Below are 21,836 nucleotides of genomic sequence, written 5' to 3'. Positions count from 1 at the left end.
ACACATCTGCAATTTCCAGGAAGCTCAGAATCCCCATGAAGTTCAGTACCAGCTCTCACTCGTTCCAGGAAGAGATGGATTTGACAGCACTGAGTTTGACTGAGGAGTTTGCTTTGCTGTCTCAGCCTCCTTTTTTACAAGTCCCCAGTGTCTAATAATGTCTAATAGTCTGGGGTTCTGTTTTCTGTCGGAGAAAGTGTCCTCAGGTGACAGCTCCATGCATGCTCTGAAACTTAGTTGTTCTAAATACAGATCAAGCTCTGTTTCTGTATGCTTTTCGATAAGCTCTTTATTTGCACCTTTTCCTACTGAAGTATTAGTGTGGGAACTTTATTGTCATCAGCTGCAATATTATCTACTGGTATGCCAGAGAGTTCACTAGGATTTTTAGCTTTTATCTTCCTATGCGTGTCCTGCCAATGGCACATTTTCCTGGGCTGGCACCTCCCTTATTGTCCGCTGCTCGTGTCAAAGCAGTCACTCTTGTAAAATTGCCTTTGGATGAAGTGTTCTCATTTTCTTCATGACAAATTATAATTTAAAAAATTTAAATAATTCTTGTGCTGTTCCAGCTCACAACCTGGAATTCTTACCAATGACTCACCCCAATTAGTCCTCTTTACCAAATCGCCACAAACTTTTGCAACAAAATTTTGTCATTCCCCTCAGAAATATGCACAGTCCAAAGAGAACCAGTTTGCCCTCTCAGCCCATGCTAGGTCCTGTGTTATTCGGGCAGGTCTCCAGCATATACTTGCTTTCTGCAGCACCTGGCTCCCTCCAGCCATCAGCCTGAGTTGAGGGACTAAGGTGGATCCACAGCATGGCAGTAATGAATGAGGCTCCACAGCTACAGCACAGGGATACAGGATAGAGATTAATGCAGGGGAGTCATGGAGGCCATCGCTTCACATGGTGAATCTATGACTGCTTTTTATAACACTTTCTTCTTATGATGTCCTTATGAAAAACTGTAGCCTGTATCTTGGTCACTCGGTGGAGTGTGCAGTCTTCACTGTCTGTGTGGCTCATAATTAGCCATCTTCACCTAGAGTAAAAGGAAAGCTGTTAAGAGTATAGGAAACCAAACTAAGAAATAAAGCCAGCTTTTCCTCCTTTTACTTGCAGCAAGAATTCACTCTATTTCAGTAAATTTGCTTGTGTGGGGAGATGCTCATTGCTCCAGTACTTCAGGCTGAACATTTTTCTTAATTCCCTTTTACTTGTGTAACCATGGCTATTTAGGCCAAATTAACAATGGTCTTTACACCCCTTGGTTTTATGGTGAATAAAGCCCCCACCTCTGTTGGAAGGTCTGAGGTGTGACCCTGCAGGTGGTTTGCTCCGCTCACTGCTGAGTGCCCAAGGGGAATTAGTGGGATCACAGGCTCGGGGGAGCTCATGCTGTGCAGGTGCCCTCACCCTGTACCCTCGGTGCTCACCACCCCTCTGCACAGCTCCTGCAGCTCCTCCTCAGCCCAGAGCCTGCTCCAGCCCTGCTGCTGATGCTGAGAGTGAGAGATAACAGTGTCTAGTTCTGATAACTGCTGCTAGCTTTCTAAAAACTATTTTAGTACTATGGGACTTGGGCATCTAGGTGCTACTGCAACTTGATAATAATAAAAACCAGTGATACATGAGAGTGTTTGAATTACAGGAATTATTTCAGAACAGTAGGACAGAAATGGCCCTTTTCTCAGCCCCTCCAGCTTATTGAAACTGGTTGTCTTTTCTGGCTTCTCTTACTACACCATAGCTATTTACATATAATTTATTATGAACACATGTTGAGTAATAGACCATCAAGCCTGTGGAGCTTCTATTTTCAGTTACATTGTATCACTGCTGAATGAGAAATGCAACTGCTGAAATTTGTTTTCAATGGGATGTTGATTAAAAGCTGCTTGAGTTTAAAATTTCCAACCATCTAAAATGAAAACCCTTCACATGCTTCATGTCCCTGGCCAGCTAGAGAGTTTATTTTCTACAGTTTATAAATAATGGATTTTGCTGTTTATATGTATCCATCATCAAACCAGGTTAAATTCTCAATTGGCACTCTGAATTGTCTTGCAGTGAAGCTAACTAGCTGGAACTAATTTTGAAATGGGTATAGTGCATAATTATGGTAACCTAGTATACAGGGACTGATCTACCTGAATCAGTCAAATCTGATGAAGAAAAACATGAATAAAAATTACATTGAAAACATAGCTGCCTGCTTATAAATGAATTTTTTTGTTTTGTTTTGTTTTGGGATTTAAATTCCCTTACTTAGCAGAAAACAAGTGTCAAAGTTGAATATATTTCACATTAGGTTCTTCAGTGATTGCTTTAAACATAACCATTGGCAACAGTTTATGGATAATTTTGCCTCTGGAGAGGAGAAAAAGATGTCCATGGAAAAAGTGAAAACATTCAAACAAACTTCATGGGTTTAAAATTGAATTGGACTTTAAATATTTTAGGTTTCCAGTACCAGGGAAATATGTAGTAGGAAAAAAAGAAAGTAGCAATGTTGATTTCCATAATGGGGAAGTTTTTGGTAGAAAGGAGACTGCCAACAGAAGGATTCAGCAAGGATGAACTTAGCAGTGAAGCACTGGAAGGAAATAGGTGAAAGACATGGAAGGAGGTATGAAGGGGAAGATAATTTAAGGGGATTAAATACAGAGAGATTTGCCAGTCGTGCTGGAGTTTGCGGATATCTGAACTAGAGAGGGACTGGGGGAAGGGATGAAGCCTTTGAACACAGAAATTTATGGACCTCTGAAAGCAGAGATAAAGATAAGGCCTTTCAGAGATGGCTGAAGATGAAAGATACACAATTAATCTAACTTTGGGAGATATATCTAACTAAGGGAACTGCAAGATTTAAAACTTCTGTTGCTGCTGCATGACATGTGTTACGGCGTTTTGTCTCCCTAGGAAACGCTCTGTGGCTGGATGAAGAAGGATTCCAGTTACCTTCCAGCTCTTTGCCTTGCCAGGTTCATACTGTTTTTCCAGTATTATTGGCCAACCATGAGCTTTCTGACAAATCAGAGTAGTCGGGCTTTGCTATACTGTTATTTTTTCACCTTAAAAAAAAAAAGGAAGGAGCACTTGCATCTAATACTTACCTTGAATGTAGCTCATCAAGAACCCAGTCACTGAAAGGCTCTGTAGGTGTCTGACTGCTGGTTTGTTATTTGCGTGCAGTGGTAAGACAGGTGCTGAGACTTTCACTGGCCCTCAAGTAACGAAAGTACTTCACTAACAGCAGCTATTTATTTTAGTTTGTTGAATGCCAGGGTAGCAAAAGCGTGGGAAGATACACAAATAAGAATGTAACGTCTTTATAAATATGGCCAAATCATCTTGTGGAAGAGGGAACTGTAGACAGCAACCAGCTTGGCTAAGCTGGAATGGATCAGAGAGGTCGGAGTTCAGACTTTCACAGTTGTGGGTACATAGGTTTCTTAAGGAATTCTTCAAGTCTGTGTTTAAAAGCTAGAAATAAAAGCCTCATTTCTCTCCTACTGAGAAAATTATTCCTCAGATTATGATAATTCATGATCAGTAAGCATTTCTTGATACTTAGTATATGGTTTTGCTTCTCAGTTGCTCTCTGGACTCTGATGTTCCTTGAGAAACCTGCTGAAAAATGCCTTCACCAGTGGTCTTCTCAAATATTAGGCTGTTACCATGTCCCCCATTAATAATTTCTAAGTCAAGCAATTTATATTTTTAACTCTTCTAATGTCTCCTCATAAATCAATCCTCTTAGTCTTTGGATCATGTTTGGCGCTCTCCTCTGAACTCTCAAATTTTTCAATATCCAGAAATGTGTATAATAGTCCAGATGGAGCTGTACCAGCAGCATGCAGAAAGTGGTATTTGTTTCTTTCTCAGTGCATTATTGGCCTTTTCACTCCATAGCACATTACCAATTCATGCCATTTAGCGTGAACTGTCTCCCTACATCTCTTACATCATTATTGCATCTGAGATTTCACCTTCCTGTTGCTCCTTCTCAGATGTTTTCCCAGGCTGCATTATTTACCAAGCTGAGTCTCCTTTAGTTATTTTGTTTCCATGGTTCTATCTTCTCTAGGAAATTCTCTATTATTTTCTTTGCACACTGTCTTTCTGTCTTTCACACTCATATCTGTGAGTTTCATCAAAGTGCTGTGCACTCTCTTTTCCAGATCATTAATAAAGAAGTCCAACAGACTGTTTCTAGCAGTCATCCACATGGCAGCCAGGAGACGGTTCCCACCACCTTGCTACATTGCAGCTTATTTCCTGTAATTTCATTACCTCAGCAACTTGAAAGCCACATGGAAATGGCTGAGCCAATGTGAATTACTTTTTCAGCTAAGATCCTGTGAGATAAAGCATCGTGCCCCTATTAAAGCTCATCTGCACTTGGATAGTCCCCTGTCCTTGCTCCAGGCCCTGCACCCAAGGCTCGCTGAAGACAGAGTGACCACTAGGAACAGAAACGGGATTTACGAGGCTCTGTCTGCAGTATCTTTGCTGTTGTTTAAGGTGGTAATGTTAGTATTTCCCTCTGTGTTAATTTTTCAGTTATTTGGTTTGTGCACAGTGAACATAAAGGAGTTCAGCTGATTCTTTTAAGTCCTGTAGAATGCATGTTGTCTAGATTTTTTTGTTTCTTCACATTTTCCTAATGTGTTTCCCTGTATGTCCTTCATTAGTTGTTGCAGTTTCTTTCACAGGATCCTCATCCCATTCTCCCTCAGTGCTCCCAGCATTTCTTCCTTTTTTTTTTTCCCCACTGAGGAAATACTTGAGAAGGAACTTAATGTCAGAGCCATTTCTGAGTCTTTCATTTACTGTTCTCATGTGTGAAAGGATCTGTTCTCACTGGCATTTCTTTTCTTCAAAGAATACTTATTACAGCCTTTGAAAGAGCCAAGGTCAATCTCCTTGAACTCTTTGCATAACATGAAATTTTGCAATATGGTTTTTTTTTCAATTGGTTTGGGAGGGCTGTAGGTTTTGGAGAGGGGTGTCTTTTGGGTTTGGGATTGTGTTTAAGGTGTGTTTATATTTGACTTGCAAGTCTTGATTGATTAAATAGTCAGAAGAGAATAATTTTTCTTTTTATTTAGCTTCACTATTTATGTGGGGAAAATTAAATCCTTGTTGTGAACAAACTTCTGCTTCATAACTTGGTAGCAGTTTTATTTTTCTGAAGCACTGATGAATTTACACTGCTTGAAATTAGCATAACTGACCTGGATTTCTTATGCTAGACCCTGAAAGTGGATTAGACTATATCTAGTTTTTGTTCATTTCATCATTTCCATGTATAATTATAGTTAGTGATCTCTAGAATAAGATGAAATTGAATGATTTCGCACTCTTTAAATTACACAACTAAAAAAATCATTAGAAACACAGCCTTGGATGACAGTAACTTCTTCAAATAATTGATGAGAGAAGGACTAGAACATGATAGCTATCAGAAATGAGTCTTGGCTCTCAACACAAAAAGGAAGTAAGAAACAGTGAAAGACAAATTTATGTCTCATATTGCCTCTGTGACACTTCTTTCAGTTTGAAAGATTTTGGTAAGTGATAAGTAATCAGCATGAATGTCTTAAGGAGCAGACAGGTATTACTATCTCTCCTATTAAGGGTGGGAAAGCAAAGGGACAGCAATGAGGCAAATCAACCATGTGGCATGAACAAAACCTATAATGAAGTAAAAATAAAATCTTTCTTATTCTGTTTAGCCAACATTCTTTGCCACATAGTGTGTATATTAAAAAAAAAACCAACAAAAAACAAGCACACAAAAGCACTAGAAAATAATGTTGCAGGAGATTCTCCTGTTGTCAGCAGAAGGGCATGAGACAGATCTAATAATTTACATTTCTAATACTTAACATTCTGAGTTACATTCCTGGATAGAGCAATTTTTTTGAGATGCTGTCTGGTTCATCAGCCTCTAAGTTTAGGTTATTAGGGATATTTTTATTAGGATATTAGGGATATCCCTTAGGATATTAGGGATTAGCGACTAATTTGATCACAGGTAGGGCTCACTCTTTCAGAAGTTCCTTGGAGTATGCTACAATGATTGCCTGTAGTCCTCTCAGCTATGGTAGCAGTGCACTGTAGCTGGGTTAATTGACAGAACCATTGTTGCAGCCCACTGCATATCGTACCTTTTCCATACTGCTGGTTGCAGCTCAAGTTCAATACTGTCTCTGCAAAATCTGCTTTTGATTTCAGTGTGCTGTGAATCCACTGTGTGCAGGCAGAAACGACTCAGAGCAGCATGCTTTTTCTGCATGTGTCATCTGATGTTCTGCTACAACTTTGTGACTTAAATGTGAATCTTATCAAAGAAATTGATAAAAATCGTGACAAGTACCACACTTTGCAGGTCAGGTCTCTTCATTTGATTCCTCTTAAAAATTCTTATAGAGGAATATTTAATTTTATATGGAATGCAGTAAATATCAATGTTGAGTTAGAAATACAGTTTGGCTTACTCAGAGATGAGAAGGAAAGAGATGTCAATTAGTAGTTAAGAGCCTACATGTAATGAATGGCTAATTTCAGTTATGTTGTTAGAACATGGGTGACTTCCTTGTAAAACTTTATCATAGTTGGCACTCTTTCTCTTATTGAAAAGAAACAAAAGAATGATCTGGCATGAAGCCTATGCTACATTTTACCTTTAATGGAGATCTCTTCAGATCTAAGTTTTAGACAGACTCGTGAGTTATACTGCAGCAAACTTCCATTTTTATTGCTTGTTATGAATGTGAGTTTTATGGAAAACAGGACTCTCAAGCTAACAGCTTTTGGCTCTTATAAAAATTTAAAGTTTTTTTTTCTAAACCTAGTACTAGCAGGAGTATTATTTTCTCACAGTGTGCAAGCTTGGGAAATGAAAGCACCTGAAGAACAGCCTGCATTTAGGTGACTAACAGCAAATGTGTGTGGTCTGAAGATGGAGCAGGCGACTTTTAGGTGTTGGCTGTTTTGCTGGCTGCCTTCATTCAGAACAGGTGTTGTGGGGGGCTCCTTCGCCTTTCCCCCGCACAGCTGCTCAGGAGATGCCATTGGTGCGGACGCAGCCGTAAAGGTTTACTGCCTCCCACTTGTGGACTGATTGAACCTCATGGTTGGTTGGTGCCAGCAGCAAATATTTCAGCCTCGTTCTCTGCCTGGTCAGGGTTGGTGGTGGCTGTGGGCACTGGGAGCAGCTGGGAGCAGAGCGAGGGGGTCCTGCCTGGCCCCGGCCCATCAGCACAGCTCTCATGGAGGTGTGCCAAGCTGATTTTGTAGGTCTGCAGTGGCTCTTTTCTAGTCTTCATACAGTTGCATATGAGTTATCTGAATTTATTGTTAGAAAACCCCCTCTGTTACTTGAAACATGTTCTTCATGCTTTCTGATGTTTTTTCATTACACTGGAAAGGAATGTGGTTATATTAACATTCGATTATCTCTGGTGGTTTGCCTCTGCTGTTGCGTTTCTGTAGCCGATGTTTTCCTTTTTTGGGCTGAAACGCTTTTCCCCTCGTTGTGCGGCCCCCGTCCCTCGCTCTGTGCACAGTAACCCCTGGCAACACCCGGGACCTCGGCACAAACACGATGGATGGGGCTTCCCTGCTCGAGCGCACGTCTCTGGCGCCCATCCGGCTGGGGACACCGCTCTGGGGCTGTGTGGCCCGACACGCTCCCTCATGAGCTGCCAGAAGCCCTTGTTCCTGGCTGGCTTTGTTCGTTAGCAGCAGTGCGGCGGATGAAGGTGCTGTGAACCTCTTCGTGGTTTACAGCATGTGAGGTTTTCAGACTCATCCATCATTGGGCTTATTTTGTTTCAGCAGGTTTTGCTGACATCAATAATGACACAATGAGGTCAGCACTGAATTCTTCTGCAAATCTGTCCTCTAAGGAATTTGTTCTTCCCCAGTAAACCAGTAAATAAATAAATCTGGTACTCTATAATGACTTAGCTTCTTGAGACACTTCAGCTCAGCAGTGCTGTGTGACTTTCAGAGAAGACTTGGTTTTGTGTGGTTGGGTGGCCGGGTTGGCAGAGGAGCAGTGAGGTCAGGTCATCTGTTGAAGGGCTTCGCCAGGAAACGGATGGATTTGGGTTGGACCCAGGCATGTCCATGATCTGTGAATCCAATTCAGCGAGAGGCGTTATTTTGCTTTACCCCTTATGAATCCAGAATGCACTGAACAGCCATGCTGGTTTCAAATAATGGTTTCAAATAATTTCAAATTCTGATAGTGAGGCAAGGAAAAATGTGGTGATCTTAAGGAAGGATGGGTAGCGATTTCTCTTGTTGTCTATGTCTGTGCAGAGACAACGTGAATTAATGGAAACCCCTGGGAGTGTCTGAACACAAAAGTTGACCCGCTGAGTATTTTGCCATCTGCTTTCTTTTGGAAGAAATATTCCAGAGAAAGTTGGAAAAAAATCATGAGTGCTTTAGAGCTAGCATTGTGATATTATTTCCTGAAGATTTATTGCCTTTTGATGGCAGTCTTTCAGCAGAAACTCATGAGTAGTTATGTTGTGAAGGAATTAGGAACTTTTGTGGCTTGTCTTTAATTTACAAATCAGCGAGAGTATATCTCTCTGAGGTGACATGTGATCTTGAGTAATTTACATTATATGACAAAGCAGCTTTCTCCTGTGTGCAAATTGCCTTCCAGGAACGTGACAAAATGGCAGTCACTCACATTTAAATGTTGGCTTAAAACACAAAATTTAGGGCCAACTCAAAAGTTTTTTGGACTTGTGAGTGGCCCAATGGAAGAGGTCCAAAAACCGAATTTGAATCAATTGGTGTATCATCTGTAATTTCAATTTGCTTGCTCATCTTGTCTTTCAATAAAACTTACATTTTAAAAGGCCTTTTTGTGTTTGGTATTTCTTTGTTTAGAAACACCCTTTTGCATATTTAAATCCTTCCATATGTCTGTGCACATTTAATTTTTGTTACATTTCTTGTCTTATTTTCCTTCAGTATCTGAACAATATGTTAAATATGCATATTTGTGCTGTTTCTCTCTACCCTTATTGCCTAATTAGGAGAATATTTTTGTATTTGTGCCTGGTAATAGAAGATTTCTAAAACAATTCCACAGATCTAGACTCACTGTTAGGTTCTCTTTTGGAAGGAGTTATTCTCCTGATGAAAATACATCCATTGTATCAATTTAATATTCAGTCTAATTCCCTGAATCCAATGTTTATGGCAAAGGATCAAGTCAATAAGGCTTTATGACTGTGTCACAGTAGAGTCCTTTCCCCATTCAAGGAATAAATCCCAGGCCACACAGAAACCCATTATGTATTCTTGATATGTAAACCATTCCAGAATAAAATTTAATAACAGTAATGAAACTAAATCAACGTGACAAATTTCAAATAATGCAGTGGAACATTTTTTTATCCTCCAGCTGTTAAGACTAACTGAAATGGCAGAATCATGATGTGCAGAGTCCTGCAGAAAAATGCTATGGATTTTGCTGCTGCTTCTGCAACATGAAACAACCTTTATCAAGAAAACATCTGCTGAGTTCCCATTGCAATCACTGGCAGCTGAAACCAGTGCACAGCAAATTATTCTGTCCATCAGCTCTGTCCTTTATTCCTCTGATACAGCATGCAGTGCACCACCAGTAGTTGTTAGAATATTTGTGGTGCATATATACTTGCTCTTATAAATAAAGAGGTAAACAACAACATGCAAAAGTCCACATCCATAAGGTTTCTGTTTCCTATGCCTTGCATATGTTTAAAAGGAGATAAAAAGTAGATTTAAGGAGTGTCAATCTCATTTTAATTGCAAGATAATCTGCCTCAGATTCTATGGCAAGAAAGATCATCTCCATAATAAAAAACCAAATATTGTTGAGCACATTTTTGGTTGATTCAAATCAGTACATCGTTTGGACATGGTCTAGTTTTTGCTAAGTCCCTTCTTGTCTGTTGGAAATTTTTGGAAAGCTGTTGATCTCCGTTGGTGTACGCTACTGGAGAGTGAGCTAACAAAGGCTATGTAAACTAAGAAATCGTGCTCCCAGAGCTCTGGAGGTTGCTGGCATGATGGATGGTGCTGCAATGTCAGGTAGGGCCCTGCCTAGGCCCCCTTCAAGGGCTCCTGAGACTTCGGAAGGCCTCGTGCACTGGTTCCATGTCAGGACTTCCTAGAAAATCAATCCCAGTATGAAAGGCCCAAGAAAAAGAGCCAATTAAAGCACACCTTCCCCTGTGCGGTCAGAGAGCTGCTGCACAGCAGACCTGGCTGCTATTGCAGAGAGCTGGTGCACATGGCTGGCTTTGCTCCCCCTGTGGGAGCGTGGAGAAACCACATCTCTGAAAATAAAGAGTCATGGTATAGGTAATGGTCTAGTAAATAAGTAAATATATATGTAAGGGGGTTGTGGTGGGGATTTCATCCACATGTGCACCCCATGGCCATCGTTGTGGCAGCTCTTGGTCCTCTGGAGAGGGACTGGAGGGGGCGAGAGGCACCTGGGACTGGATGGCTTAGGTACACGATGCTGGTGGATCTGCAGCTGTAGGAAGAGGACACATGGCTTACGTGCTCTTAGAAGGGTGACAGAAGTTTGTTGCTTCCTTGAGGGGAAGTGGGGAAGGTGGGCCTGCCTCAGGGAGAGTTTTGCATGTGGACCAGACGGTTCCCCTTGTGCATTTACTCTTCCTGTTTGTGCATAACTCCCATTGGCACGACAGTTAAAAACAACTCAGATCCTGGTAGTGTTTTTAATGTGTATGTCCTGCAACTGTAAAAGGATATTCCCTACTTATATGATTCAGTATTTTTTAATTACTTGATGTACTTTCGCCTCTGTGGAGCCTTCAGCTTGTTGTGCTTGCAGAGCTATTTATATTCTGTCTTGCCTTGGGACTACTTTCAGAAGAGCTGGTATTCAACCTTTCTGAAGAAAAGTCTTTAAGCTCTGGGAGCAGGCAATAAAAAACTAGAAAGCACACAACACAACAAATAATAGTAGTTGCACCAAGTCCTATTAATTATTTTTAAATATCCTTCAGCTCAATTACAGAGGAAACTATTGGCCTCTTGGCTTAGAATAAAAGCAAAGAAGCTGCATGATGGGCTGTTGTAACCTTTCCCCTGCGCCCAGATGGGAATGGAGAACAGGCTTGTGCTCACTGCCCTCACTGTGTACATAAGGTCAATGTATCAGAAAATAGCCAGTCGAGCTGCTAGTTTCAAGAGCTTTCATGGCCTGATTATGGATTTTATTTAATTGTTAATTTTCCTTTTAAGATTGACATTAATCTCCTTATTGCATTTCACACACAATACAATGGGGTGATTTTTTTGGTTTTTTTTTTTTTTTTTTTTTTTTGGTTGTTTCTTTTATTATATAAAGGAAGAACTAAAATTCTCCCAAACCGTCTACCCAGTTCAAAGAAATGTTAAGCAATGGACCCAAAAGTGTGACAGGATGGGAATTTGCTCTCTCTGGGATTTCACAAGGGGGTAGGGAATCACGTGTAGTCACAATGGTATGTTTTCTCATAAAACTAGTGAGTCATTGCAACCAAAATGATTTCAAGGAAGGGTCATAGTTTCAAAATTGTTTGATTTAGAAAGTAGTGGGAAAGCATTTTAATTTTTGAAGGACTTGTGTCAACATTTTCCTAATGGAAAACAAAAATTGTTTGACGTTACATTTTCCTTTGAAACTTAGGCTAACTCTATACAAGCTCAAATGTCCAAAAAGGAAATATTAGTATTTTGAAATTAGTAAGGACATGTTTGATTGCCTGTCACATTTTATTTTAAATTTTGTGGATTTTGATATCTCATATTTTTTTTTAACAAAAGGAAGCCTTTTTTTTTGACTTGTTCATAGTTAAACAGAATCTGAGACAAATTAATTTGGAGTAAACATTCAAAATGTTATTAACCTGACTGTATTTTGAGTGAGGTCTCCTATGACTGACCTCAAAGTAACATTTGTTATTCATGTTGTCTGCCTCTTTCCTGGGTTGTCTCTGAGATAGTCCACGTCTCATGCATGCATGTTACCCATCTCTCAATGACATTTTGGAAAAAATGGATTCTCAGTGTATCCTTTTGGAGAGTTCTGTAACTCTGGTCTTGTTACATCACTCTTGGTTAGCAGAAGCTGAGAAGATGCTGTCCAGTTCTCTTGCTTTCACTAGATAAGCATCTGTTTTGGGAGATGAAACAGGCAGTAGCTGCTGTAATGTATATTGAGTAGTAGGTAGTCTAAGAAAAGATTGGGTTTAACTGTCTTGAAATACATATAAATCTTTAAAAAATATGTTTAAAATGAGAAAAAACGCACACCTATTATGTGCCAGTGTTCTCACATTCTAACCTGGCAATTTTTAATAGTCTACTTCTCTGCTTGCTCATAACTGGTATTTACTCAAACTTGTATTGCAGTGCCGGCATAATGCAAAATAAGCTGTGTGCAGGTACAGTGACCTCACTGGTAACTGGTGTTCTGGCTGCAGTGTAACACTCTCTTGCGAGCTGGGCAATATCAAATTTTACTGTATATTTTGCAATCCTTTTTATAGCCCATCACATTGGTTTTACTAATCTTATTTCAATTTCCATTCCATAAATCCACAGGAAGGTGGGGCTGTGTTTTCAGGAGGTTGTCCAGGAGCTTTCCCATGCCACAGGAACCACCAAACCTCTGACCCAGTCACAGCATACTTGTGGTGGAGTCTGTGTGTAACTGTGGCTTGTGACCAGGACAAAACTCACCCTAAGTCCTACAGACAGCTTAAACTGCAGGGTATTCAATTCCATTTTCGACAAGCCTCATTTAAATTTTGATTTCCAAAGATGTAGAATGACCAAAGTGTGTCGGGCACAAGAGGGCATGACATCCCTGCCTGACAGTCCATCATGAGAAGGACTGTGCCCAGAAGTAATTGTACTCAAACATTCCTCTAGCTATGAGCTATGAGGCCAGCAAAGCCAGGCATTGATTCCCAGGCTCATCCAGCCCTCTTCTCTAGAATGTCTAGGTTTGACTTCAAAATTAACTTACTGACTAGCAAGAGGTGTTTTATAATTCGCAGTTAAAGTTGTGTCAGCTAGAACTTTCATTTATTTACCTTTTACCTAACAGTGAGGCCATGTGAATAATAAAGGTTAAGAAAATGCTCATTATAGGAATTATTTGTAGAGCTTGTTCTATCAATTTCCCCACAAGTATAAGGTAAGAATCAGATTCTTGTGACAGCTATGACTAAGAGGACCAATTTGTTGCAATGTATGAGCTGCTTTGCAGGTATCATAGCAAACCAGAATAATTTAGCAGGCTCTGCTAATATTCATCCTTTTCTTCAATGACCTTCCCTACAGAAAATCAGGATTTTTGACTACACATTCTCATGTTTGAAAAATCCAGACTAATAGATTTTAAAATCCCCAAATGTTGTTATTTTTTTTTGTAATATTCATCAAAGAATGACTTGAGGTTCTTTGATAATTATACTGTTATTAATCTTTGAACTTTTAGGTGGCTTTATTGTTCTCTAACCAACTGAGCTTATAATTCTATTGCTATATTTGTGGTTGGCCAGGCATGACACATTGTACCACAGTAACTTAATTTTTTGTTTTTCAGTCTGTTATTAACGGTCTAGTGATTTCATTTTTTTTTTTTTTTTTTAGTAGCAGGAATCCTATAACATCTTGTAATTGGCTCTTAAAGTACAGAGGAGAGTTAGTATGTGGTGGTAAAATTCCAGCCTCTTGCAAAAACAGAAATATGAAATAATGAAGGAAAGCTAGTGTTCCTTACAGTCTTCTAAAACAAGGAGTTACATAATTCTTAAAAACATAAAGGAAAGTGAATAAATTTGTGGTTGGCACTTAAATATACTTGCTTAAGGAATGACTGTATGCAGTTTAATATAATTGTATTAATTATAACAAATGTTTTTATTATTGCCATGATGACAGTACACATTCTGAAGTGGGCTGAAGTTCTCAAGAACTTTTGTGATTTTCACTCTAGACAAGACTGGCGCTAGTGTAGCAGTCAACTTTGCAGCAGTGACAATGCAGCTGGACATTTTCAACATCAGTGTAAATGCCTGTATCTCTGATAACCTGTTTTTAGGTGCTCATGAAATTGCAGGGTTCTGCAGTCACACAGAACCCCCTAGAGGCTGCTGAACAAATTATCACGGGTGGTGGTGGGTGCTTAAAAAATCAATTGCTTCCAATTGTCGTAAGAATTTAACATCCTGTTTTTGTCCTTCTACAGCCTCGGTTCTCTCAGTAGTTCCAAAGCTGCATTCCTGCATGTTTTTAACAGGATGCAACTGCCATTTCCTTATTTTGTATGGCTATTTTTATTAGATTACAATTACTTTACCTTTTGATTGATTGAAGGCTAAAACTCAGCTATTCATTTGATGTTCATATCGTCAAAAATATTTCTTTGAAGTTTTTAGAATTCTTCTAAAAACAATATTTCCCCTCAGTTTTGAAGACAGTTTGCTAAATTAATGAACAGCCGTCATAGTAGAGAAGAGTGCTGTGTTCTGTTTATGCACAATCTGTATTGCTTCGCATGAATTGAGCTCATGTTAGAAAGAGATGAAATCACTTGAAATTGTGTAGAAAAAATTTGCTTTGTTAAAAAGACATGCTTGCTTTAAAGACTACATAATGCATTGTATGCACACCTCATTTATTACTCCATGCTTTTCTGCTGCTGTAAAACTGCTGTCAAAACAGATCATGCTAGCAAAATTTTTCTCAGTTTCTTGGTAAAGCTAAATGAAATCAAATATAAAGTTTGTGATACATTAAATCACAAATATAAATATATTCTTTACAGCCAGCTGTTATGTCTAGATGTGCACATTTTAAAATGGAAACATTTATCCAACATGCTGATTAGCAATTTCAGTTCTGAAAAGCCTGATTACATTTAAGATGCAAAAGATTAAAATGACTAAACAGATAATGTTAATAGTTCATCTTCCTTGATGGGTTTATATGTTTAAAATCACAAAAGTTACACCAGAACTTCTCGCATAGTAAACTCACCAGAAATAGTGTGGTTGTAATGTCTCTCACTGCAGGTTGTAATCTCTTATGGCCACTGTTTGAAGGAAAGCTTATGGCTCAGAATGCCTGTCTGTGTTTATTTTATGATATCTACATACACACACACACATCCACATCTAATTTAAGCTACAAAATTACATAATAAATGGTTGTACTAAAAATGCCTGAAAAGAATAATGAACAGTTATCTTAATTACTAGTAGAACTCTAACTCCTGTAGAAGTTCATATTTGCTGTTAATAATTCATTTTTCAACTAGTCTTCTGCTCTGTGAATACAATTAATTAAAAGAAAAAACAAAGTCTGGGTTTGCATTTTGACTAATCCAATTCTAGTTACAGCTTAATTCTCCCATTTTTGTTATCTATTTCTTATACATTTGAACATGCAAATGCAGAGATAAAAATATTGCTAGCCTTTTTTTATACATTGGCAATCAGTGGTTCAAAAGTTCATGCAATGCCATATGTCCTAAGAATATTTATCTAAATCTAAAATAATATGGAACTGTCAAATAGGATCCTACAGGATAACAAATGATGGAATGCAGGGGAACTCTTAGATTTAGCCTTTTCTTTTTTGTCCTGCAAGCTAATGCAATAAGACCAATAATAAAAGGTTGTGTAGTAGGCCAAAAGTCTGTGACAGATAAAAAAGAAATGTTGGAAACCGATGAAGCTTTTGCACAATTAGATTTTTTGAGGCAGTGCTGTAAGGATTGTCCAGGGCCTGTTCAGTTCTGATTGATGGTAAAATCATAACTACATCATATTAGCTGTAGAGTTCACTGACAGGTTACTGCAGATTAATATTGCTACTGCTGCTCACTTACCATCAAACTGGTGGAAATATGAATTGAGCTGCTCCTACAACAAACCCTGCATATTAAGAGGTTGGGTGTTTTACTGAACCATCTCCATTCTGTCCTTAGAGAAGGGGATGCAAACAACATTTATTTACCAGGTATGCAGATATATAGTAGCATACTAATTAGTTTTTCCAGGGGACTTTGATGATGCTGACCATTTAGCAATCATACACACACTTAGTGTTCCTTTGAGGTTTAGTTTACGATTAAATGATATTTGCAAATTATAATGAATGGTATTTTTCAGTGATTCAAATATTTAATCTCAAGCAAAAAGCAATAGTGTGTAGTAGATAGATGCTTGTTGGGGAAGATGAAATATGAGATATTTTTAAGGCCCAGGCTGAGGGAGATGCTGCACCCCTTCAGTCCTGGCTGAGGAGGTGAGGCTGGGGTGAACTGGAAGCCAGCCCAAGGTGCCTGGCTTCGGTTGTGAAGCGAAGCCCAGGGCTGTACATCCCCAGTTGCCAAGGTAGAGGCAATATTCTCTGGGCTTTGAAGTCACAGAGAGCCCTCTGGTTTTTTTTTTCTTTCTCTGTTGATATTGGGACTTTATTCTGCAGGATCTCCTTTCACCTGGTACCTCTGACACTCTCCAAATACCAACTGATATTTACTCTCTGCCTCACAGGCCTTGAGAGATGAACTCTCTTTCTGTGGAGGAAAACCCAAATCTGGCCATTTCCTCTGCACAGCTTGTAGGTATTTTCTTCCCTTTCCCACTGCCGATGATTGTGACAAATACTGTTTCTCACCATTTCAGATGTGACAAAAGAATACTGATGTATCCCCTGGTAGGCACCTCTCACCTGCTCCTATTCCAACTGCTCTACGTATTTCATAAAAATCTGCCTAAACCGTACTGTTTATTTCTTCAAGGGACAACACAGTATCAGAATGCCTTTGGCTAGTGAAAAAAATGCATTTCCATAAAACCCAAAAAGTTTTAAAAGTCCACTTGGCTCTGCAAAAGGGCAGCTAGAGGAAAGGTGCTGCTGGTGGGAAGTTGCAGAGGAGGCAAGGTACCCCTTGTTGGAGCTGGCAACCATGAAAAACATTGGGCGCCAGCTGCCCAAAGCAGCATTTACTTCTGCCCTCTGCTTTGGGCTTTGAACTTTGCTTCTCCCCTGATCTCGTTACTGAGCTCCTCTGCCTCAGTTTTACCACCTGCAAGGTGAGAATAATGCTGCCAGGAATGTGGCGAGAAGCAATTTGTTAGTGCTTTCTGGGATTCGGAACAGGAAATGTACCACCAATGTGCACAGGTTTACAAAAACAGTTCCCCAAGTCTAACATAATAGCATTTGTGAGTTTAAAAATGTAGGCATGAATCTTAACTGCAAATCTCAGCTGAATTAAATGTATTTTTTGTCAAGGAGACATTGTTTTGGTTTTTTTTTTTTTATGATAGCTTCTCTGTGATTCATGAGTCAACATGCTATACAAATACCAGAAGGCATAAGTGAATTACAGACATTTCTCAGGAGTGGCACAGCAGTTCTCCATTACCCAATTCAGTTAAAATATCCTATTTATCATACTTTTTTTTTTTTTAATGGATGAATCCTGCAGTTTTTAGTTAAGTGAAAAATCTGTGTGAAGGAACATGCTCTTCAGCTGAAAATGAATTTGGATAAGAACTGCAGCTTATGTTATAGAAACAATTTAAGAAAATGATATATAATAGTCTCACTGTAAATTATACATCTTCAGTGGCATTTAATAGCCTGTCATTTCTATCAGTTGCACATTTATTTTATAAGACACCTAGATTCTTGTATCTATGTGTTTTTGGTTATTATTTCCCCTTGACACAAATAATATTTAAATTAAAGTGTACCAGTCTTCTATAAAAGTTTTGAGTATGTTTGTCTGAGGGTATTGGAGGTCAGCAAATTTGTGGTGAGGCACTGTTGTTTAAAAAACACCTATCTGTCAACAGGAAAATTGCTTTATGCAAAATCTTTCAGTGAAAAAAGCCAGGTTCAGAACAGAATGGCTACCTCAGTCCAAAAAGAAGCCTGTGTGAGACCAGGAGCTGGCATATCTACCTGTCACATGTGGAAAACCCAGGTTCAAGTCCCTCCAGGAATTTGAACCTGGGCTTTCTGCATTCTGGGTGCCCTGGCAACGGGGCAGGGTTGGACTATGTGTCGATGGGTTTTAAAAAAAGTCAGACAATTTGTCTTTTCTTTCCAGGGAAAACATGAGGATTCTTTGGGAACTTTGAAATTTTCCAGGATAGATAAAACTGTTTCTTTGAAATCACTTCTCTGCAGTCCATGTTTTCAAAAACTTTTAGGAGACTTGATAAGCCGAGTCTTTTACAAGTTAAATGCATCACAGGGTGAAATTTATCCATGACATAAACTTGTTGACTAACAAGTTGGTCTTATTACCAGCAGGATTGAATTTGGCCAGTAGACAGTACTTATGCAATAAAGAGCAACATATTTAGTAAGGAGAGGATCAGATGTTCATGTGGGGACAGGGGGGAGGAGGACATATGGGAGTGAGCTGTAGAGAAGCAAGGGGAAGGCAGAAAGGAAAAGGTCATAGCGTGAAAGGGTGCTGTGAATTCCAAAAGTGTCTAATTAGGTTTCTGGCTGTGGAATTTGCCTTTGCCCCAAGCCAAGAAGCCCAGCTGTTTTACAACAGGGCTTTTGCCTCCTAGCAATGACTGCAGACAATGTGTGACCTAAACTGCAAGTGTATTTATAAGGACAACTTCCTTCACTCTTCTCAACAAATTCCATAAAATATGTTCAAATGTTATTTAGAAGGTTGCATAACTGTTTCAGTTTTTAATGCACTTTTCTTGCTTTTGTTGGGCATCTAAATACAATTTGGAAAAGTCCTAAAAAGAGGGGAATGACTTTCATTAAAGGCACTCTTCTGAACTTGTAGTCTATTGCATTATTTTACAAAAGTGTCAGTCTTCAAAATTAAATGTTTGATGGAATATTAAATTTGATGAATCATTGCCAGTTTCCATGTTTGTTAGCTTTTATATACCACATTAAAGCATTCATTAATGTCACACAACACTGCTTTGATTGAGTCCTAAAAGGTTAATGACTTGATACAGGCTGGTATTCTGAGCTTTACTGTTTGCAGGCGGGTTGTGGTGAATGCGAAGTGCTTTGAAATTCTAACAAAGAGAAATCTTTCATTTTTCTCTGTTGCAGGTCCAGAAAGTGTTCTCAACTGATCTGGATGTGCTAGACAAGCTAGAATTAGCACCATTAAACTGCAATAATATTTTGTTTATTTTATTTATTTTGTTTTGCTTGGTTTTTTTCTTTCCCCTTACAGGACTTAAATTTAACAGTGAAAGGCTTCATATTCATATGACTTCTCAGAGAAGGGTGGCATAAGATTCATACAGATCCCATGTTTGCTGTCCATCTACTCCTGTTGGTATCTTTAAACTGCGTTGCCAGTCGATTTGGGAGGCTGCAGCTACATTTTCCTCATTTCGGAAGTGATGAGCCAGTCCAGAAGTATTCCCTTCTCTTAGATATGCCAAATATTTTACAAATTATCAGAAGCTGTAAAAATAAAAAGTTATTTTGGTGTAGCTGCTGTGGACACATCCTTGAGGTCACACTTTGAACAAGTCAGAGTGCAGGTTGGAGATGCAATTAATATTTTGCCCAGTGCCCTCTTGGCAATGGCCAGATTGGGTAGCCGGTCAAGTACAGGCATTTTTATACACTTTAGAAAGCATTGCCTTTATGTTACCTGAAAAAATCTTGGGTGAATGGCCAGTACGTGCAGCATAAAGAAGGAAATAACATTTCCAAAGTCTGCCCTCCTAACTACACTGTGTCCAGATTTCATGAAATTTGAACTCTCCTGAGATGGAAATAAGCTTCTCGACAAAGTCATGTGTGAAGTTAATTTTGCTTTAAGATGGTATTGAGGTTCTGCTCTGAGGGGAGTTGTTAGTAAAACAAATGACTCTAACTGTTTTAGTATGGAAGACAAATCAAAGCATTTCCATGAAGTAACAGGGGTGACCAGCTGTAACTTAACCATTTCCTGAGCAAATACAAGCTGCTCTATTGGATGGGGGATAGTTCCCATGTTAGCCATTGTACGGAGAAAAATAAAAGTTCATATAAAAGAGCCCACCAAGGGTTATATGGCTGCAATTGTTTCCAAACTGAAACAACTTAGTATCTGTTTATGATTGTCAGTATCATGTTATATTGTTCTTGTAGAATCCATAAAACATAAAAGTCTGCAGTATTGCCTCTAAACACCCAGCGGCTGCAGCCAGGAGACTTCAGAGCCAATGCATTTAAACAGAGGGAGGATAAAAAGCAAAAGTTAATAAAAAGTGGACCTTGATTTTATTTATAATTGTAATGTAATTTTGATGAGGTGCTTCATTTGAAAATAGAAGAGCAAAAAGCCAAGCCGAAGCTGATGAGATTAAGATACTTAAACTTGCATCCTTTCAATGTTTCTTTCTTTTATTCAAGCATTGGAGATGAGAAGAAAGAAGCAATAAATCTGAATTCCAACTTTTTCACCATGGCTCATGTTTCCACAGTTCAGAATGGTGCCCTTTATTTTTCTGAGCCACTCAGATGGACAGCATGCTATATTAGCTATATCAGCACCACTTACATGAGAATATTCATTTGCATTTTCACAGTTACTTCCTTTGCATTGTGTATGGCAAGTGATGCAGAAAACAAGTGGGCAAAGATGTGATTTTCCACACAACAAAACTATCCCTTGGAAGAAGCTACAAAACAATTCAGTGTCTTAGAGACAGGGATTTTGTCACTCAGTACAAATATAAACTATTCTCTTTTTTTCAGATAATGCCAAAATGTTCTTGCTAATGAGATAATGTTTGAAAAACAATGCATAGTTGGACTTGAAAGCAAACTGATGGAAAGACAGAACATTAATTTCTTGGTAAATGAGATGTATTTTCAAGCAGTCATACTGGCTACCTATAGTGGCTCTTTATTTTCTGATTTTAGCAGTTCCAGATTTCTCTATGTTATTTCTGGCAGTTTTAGTTTTAGTTTTATTTAGGTTTAAACACATTTAATGTAAGATACAGACAATCTGCTCACAAGGTATACAGATACCACATGGGTATCTGCAGTCCACAGACCTTTCTGTAGGAGCAGGACCACGATGATGACACCACCACCACCAAGAAAGACAGAGGGAGAGAGGGAAAGAAAAAAAGGAATACATCATCTGGTTAATCCTATCTTAAAAGATACTTCAAAGCGAATTATGCAGAATAGCTCTTATCAACTGCAGCTGCTTAGTAGGAATGTCATGTGAGCAACACAGTTTGTAGGATAATGGATTTATGTCTAGCAGGAAGTCAAATGTGTGACGACTTCATGCAGATTCTGTTAGGAATCATGTTGCTAATATTTCTTCCCATCCTGACAATGTCATAGAAAAACAATGAAAATTTTATATTTGAAGCCCATATCAGATGACACGGGGAATGCAGATGAGAGGAAGCTTTATTTCAAGGGCAGATTGCATTAGGAATGATTCCTTTTAGAGTTGTCCTTGCCAGCAGCAAAGCTCTTAGCTTTCCTGATTCAAAAATAAGGGGCATATCTTCACATGGAGGAAGTGTCACTATTCTCTAAAAGCCAACAGTGAGATGGTAATTTATGATTTGGCCCATGTACTGATGAATCTGATAGATGAGTTTATATTGCTTGCTCATAAACAAATCCAGTTTGTTCCAGTTCTCAAATTAGGACTCTATATACTCACAGGCGCTCAGAAAATGAAAGAGAAAAATAATCATACTTGCTGAACTTGAAAAACTCAGCACTTCCTATTTTAAACCAGT

At 38.9% G+C, this 21,836-nt stretch overlaps 1 long non-coding RNA gene across 1 annotated transcript in view; it reads right to left on the bottom strand.

Annotated features, from left to right (window-relative positions):
- Positions 1-271: 271 nt before the first annotated feature.
- LOC111932052 (uncharacterized) overlaps positions 272-21,836 on the bottom strand; it is a 49,274-nt gene continuing 27,709 nt past the window's right edge. The window contains exons 2-3 of the long non-coding RNA XR_015289345.1: positions 3,123-8,153; positions 272-1,048 (exon numbers count right to left, since the gene is read on the bottom strand). This is a non-coding gene — a long non-coding RNA (uncharacterized LOC111932052). The remainder of the gene's footprint in view (positions 1,049-3,122; positions 8,154-21,836) is intronic.

Source organism: Cyanistes caeruleus, chromosome 7, assembly GCF_971803275.1.
Source record: "Cyanistes caeruleus chromosome 7, bCyaCae1.hap1.1, whole genome shotgun sequence".
In the NCBI taxonomy this organism is placed as follows: Eukaryota; Metazoa; Chordata; class Aves; order Passeriformes; family Paridae; genus Cyanistes; species Cyanistes caeruleus.
The sequence above is the reverse complement of the archived record's forward strand: the minus strand, read 5'-3'. Positions and strand labels throughout refer to the sequence as shown.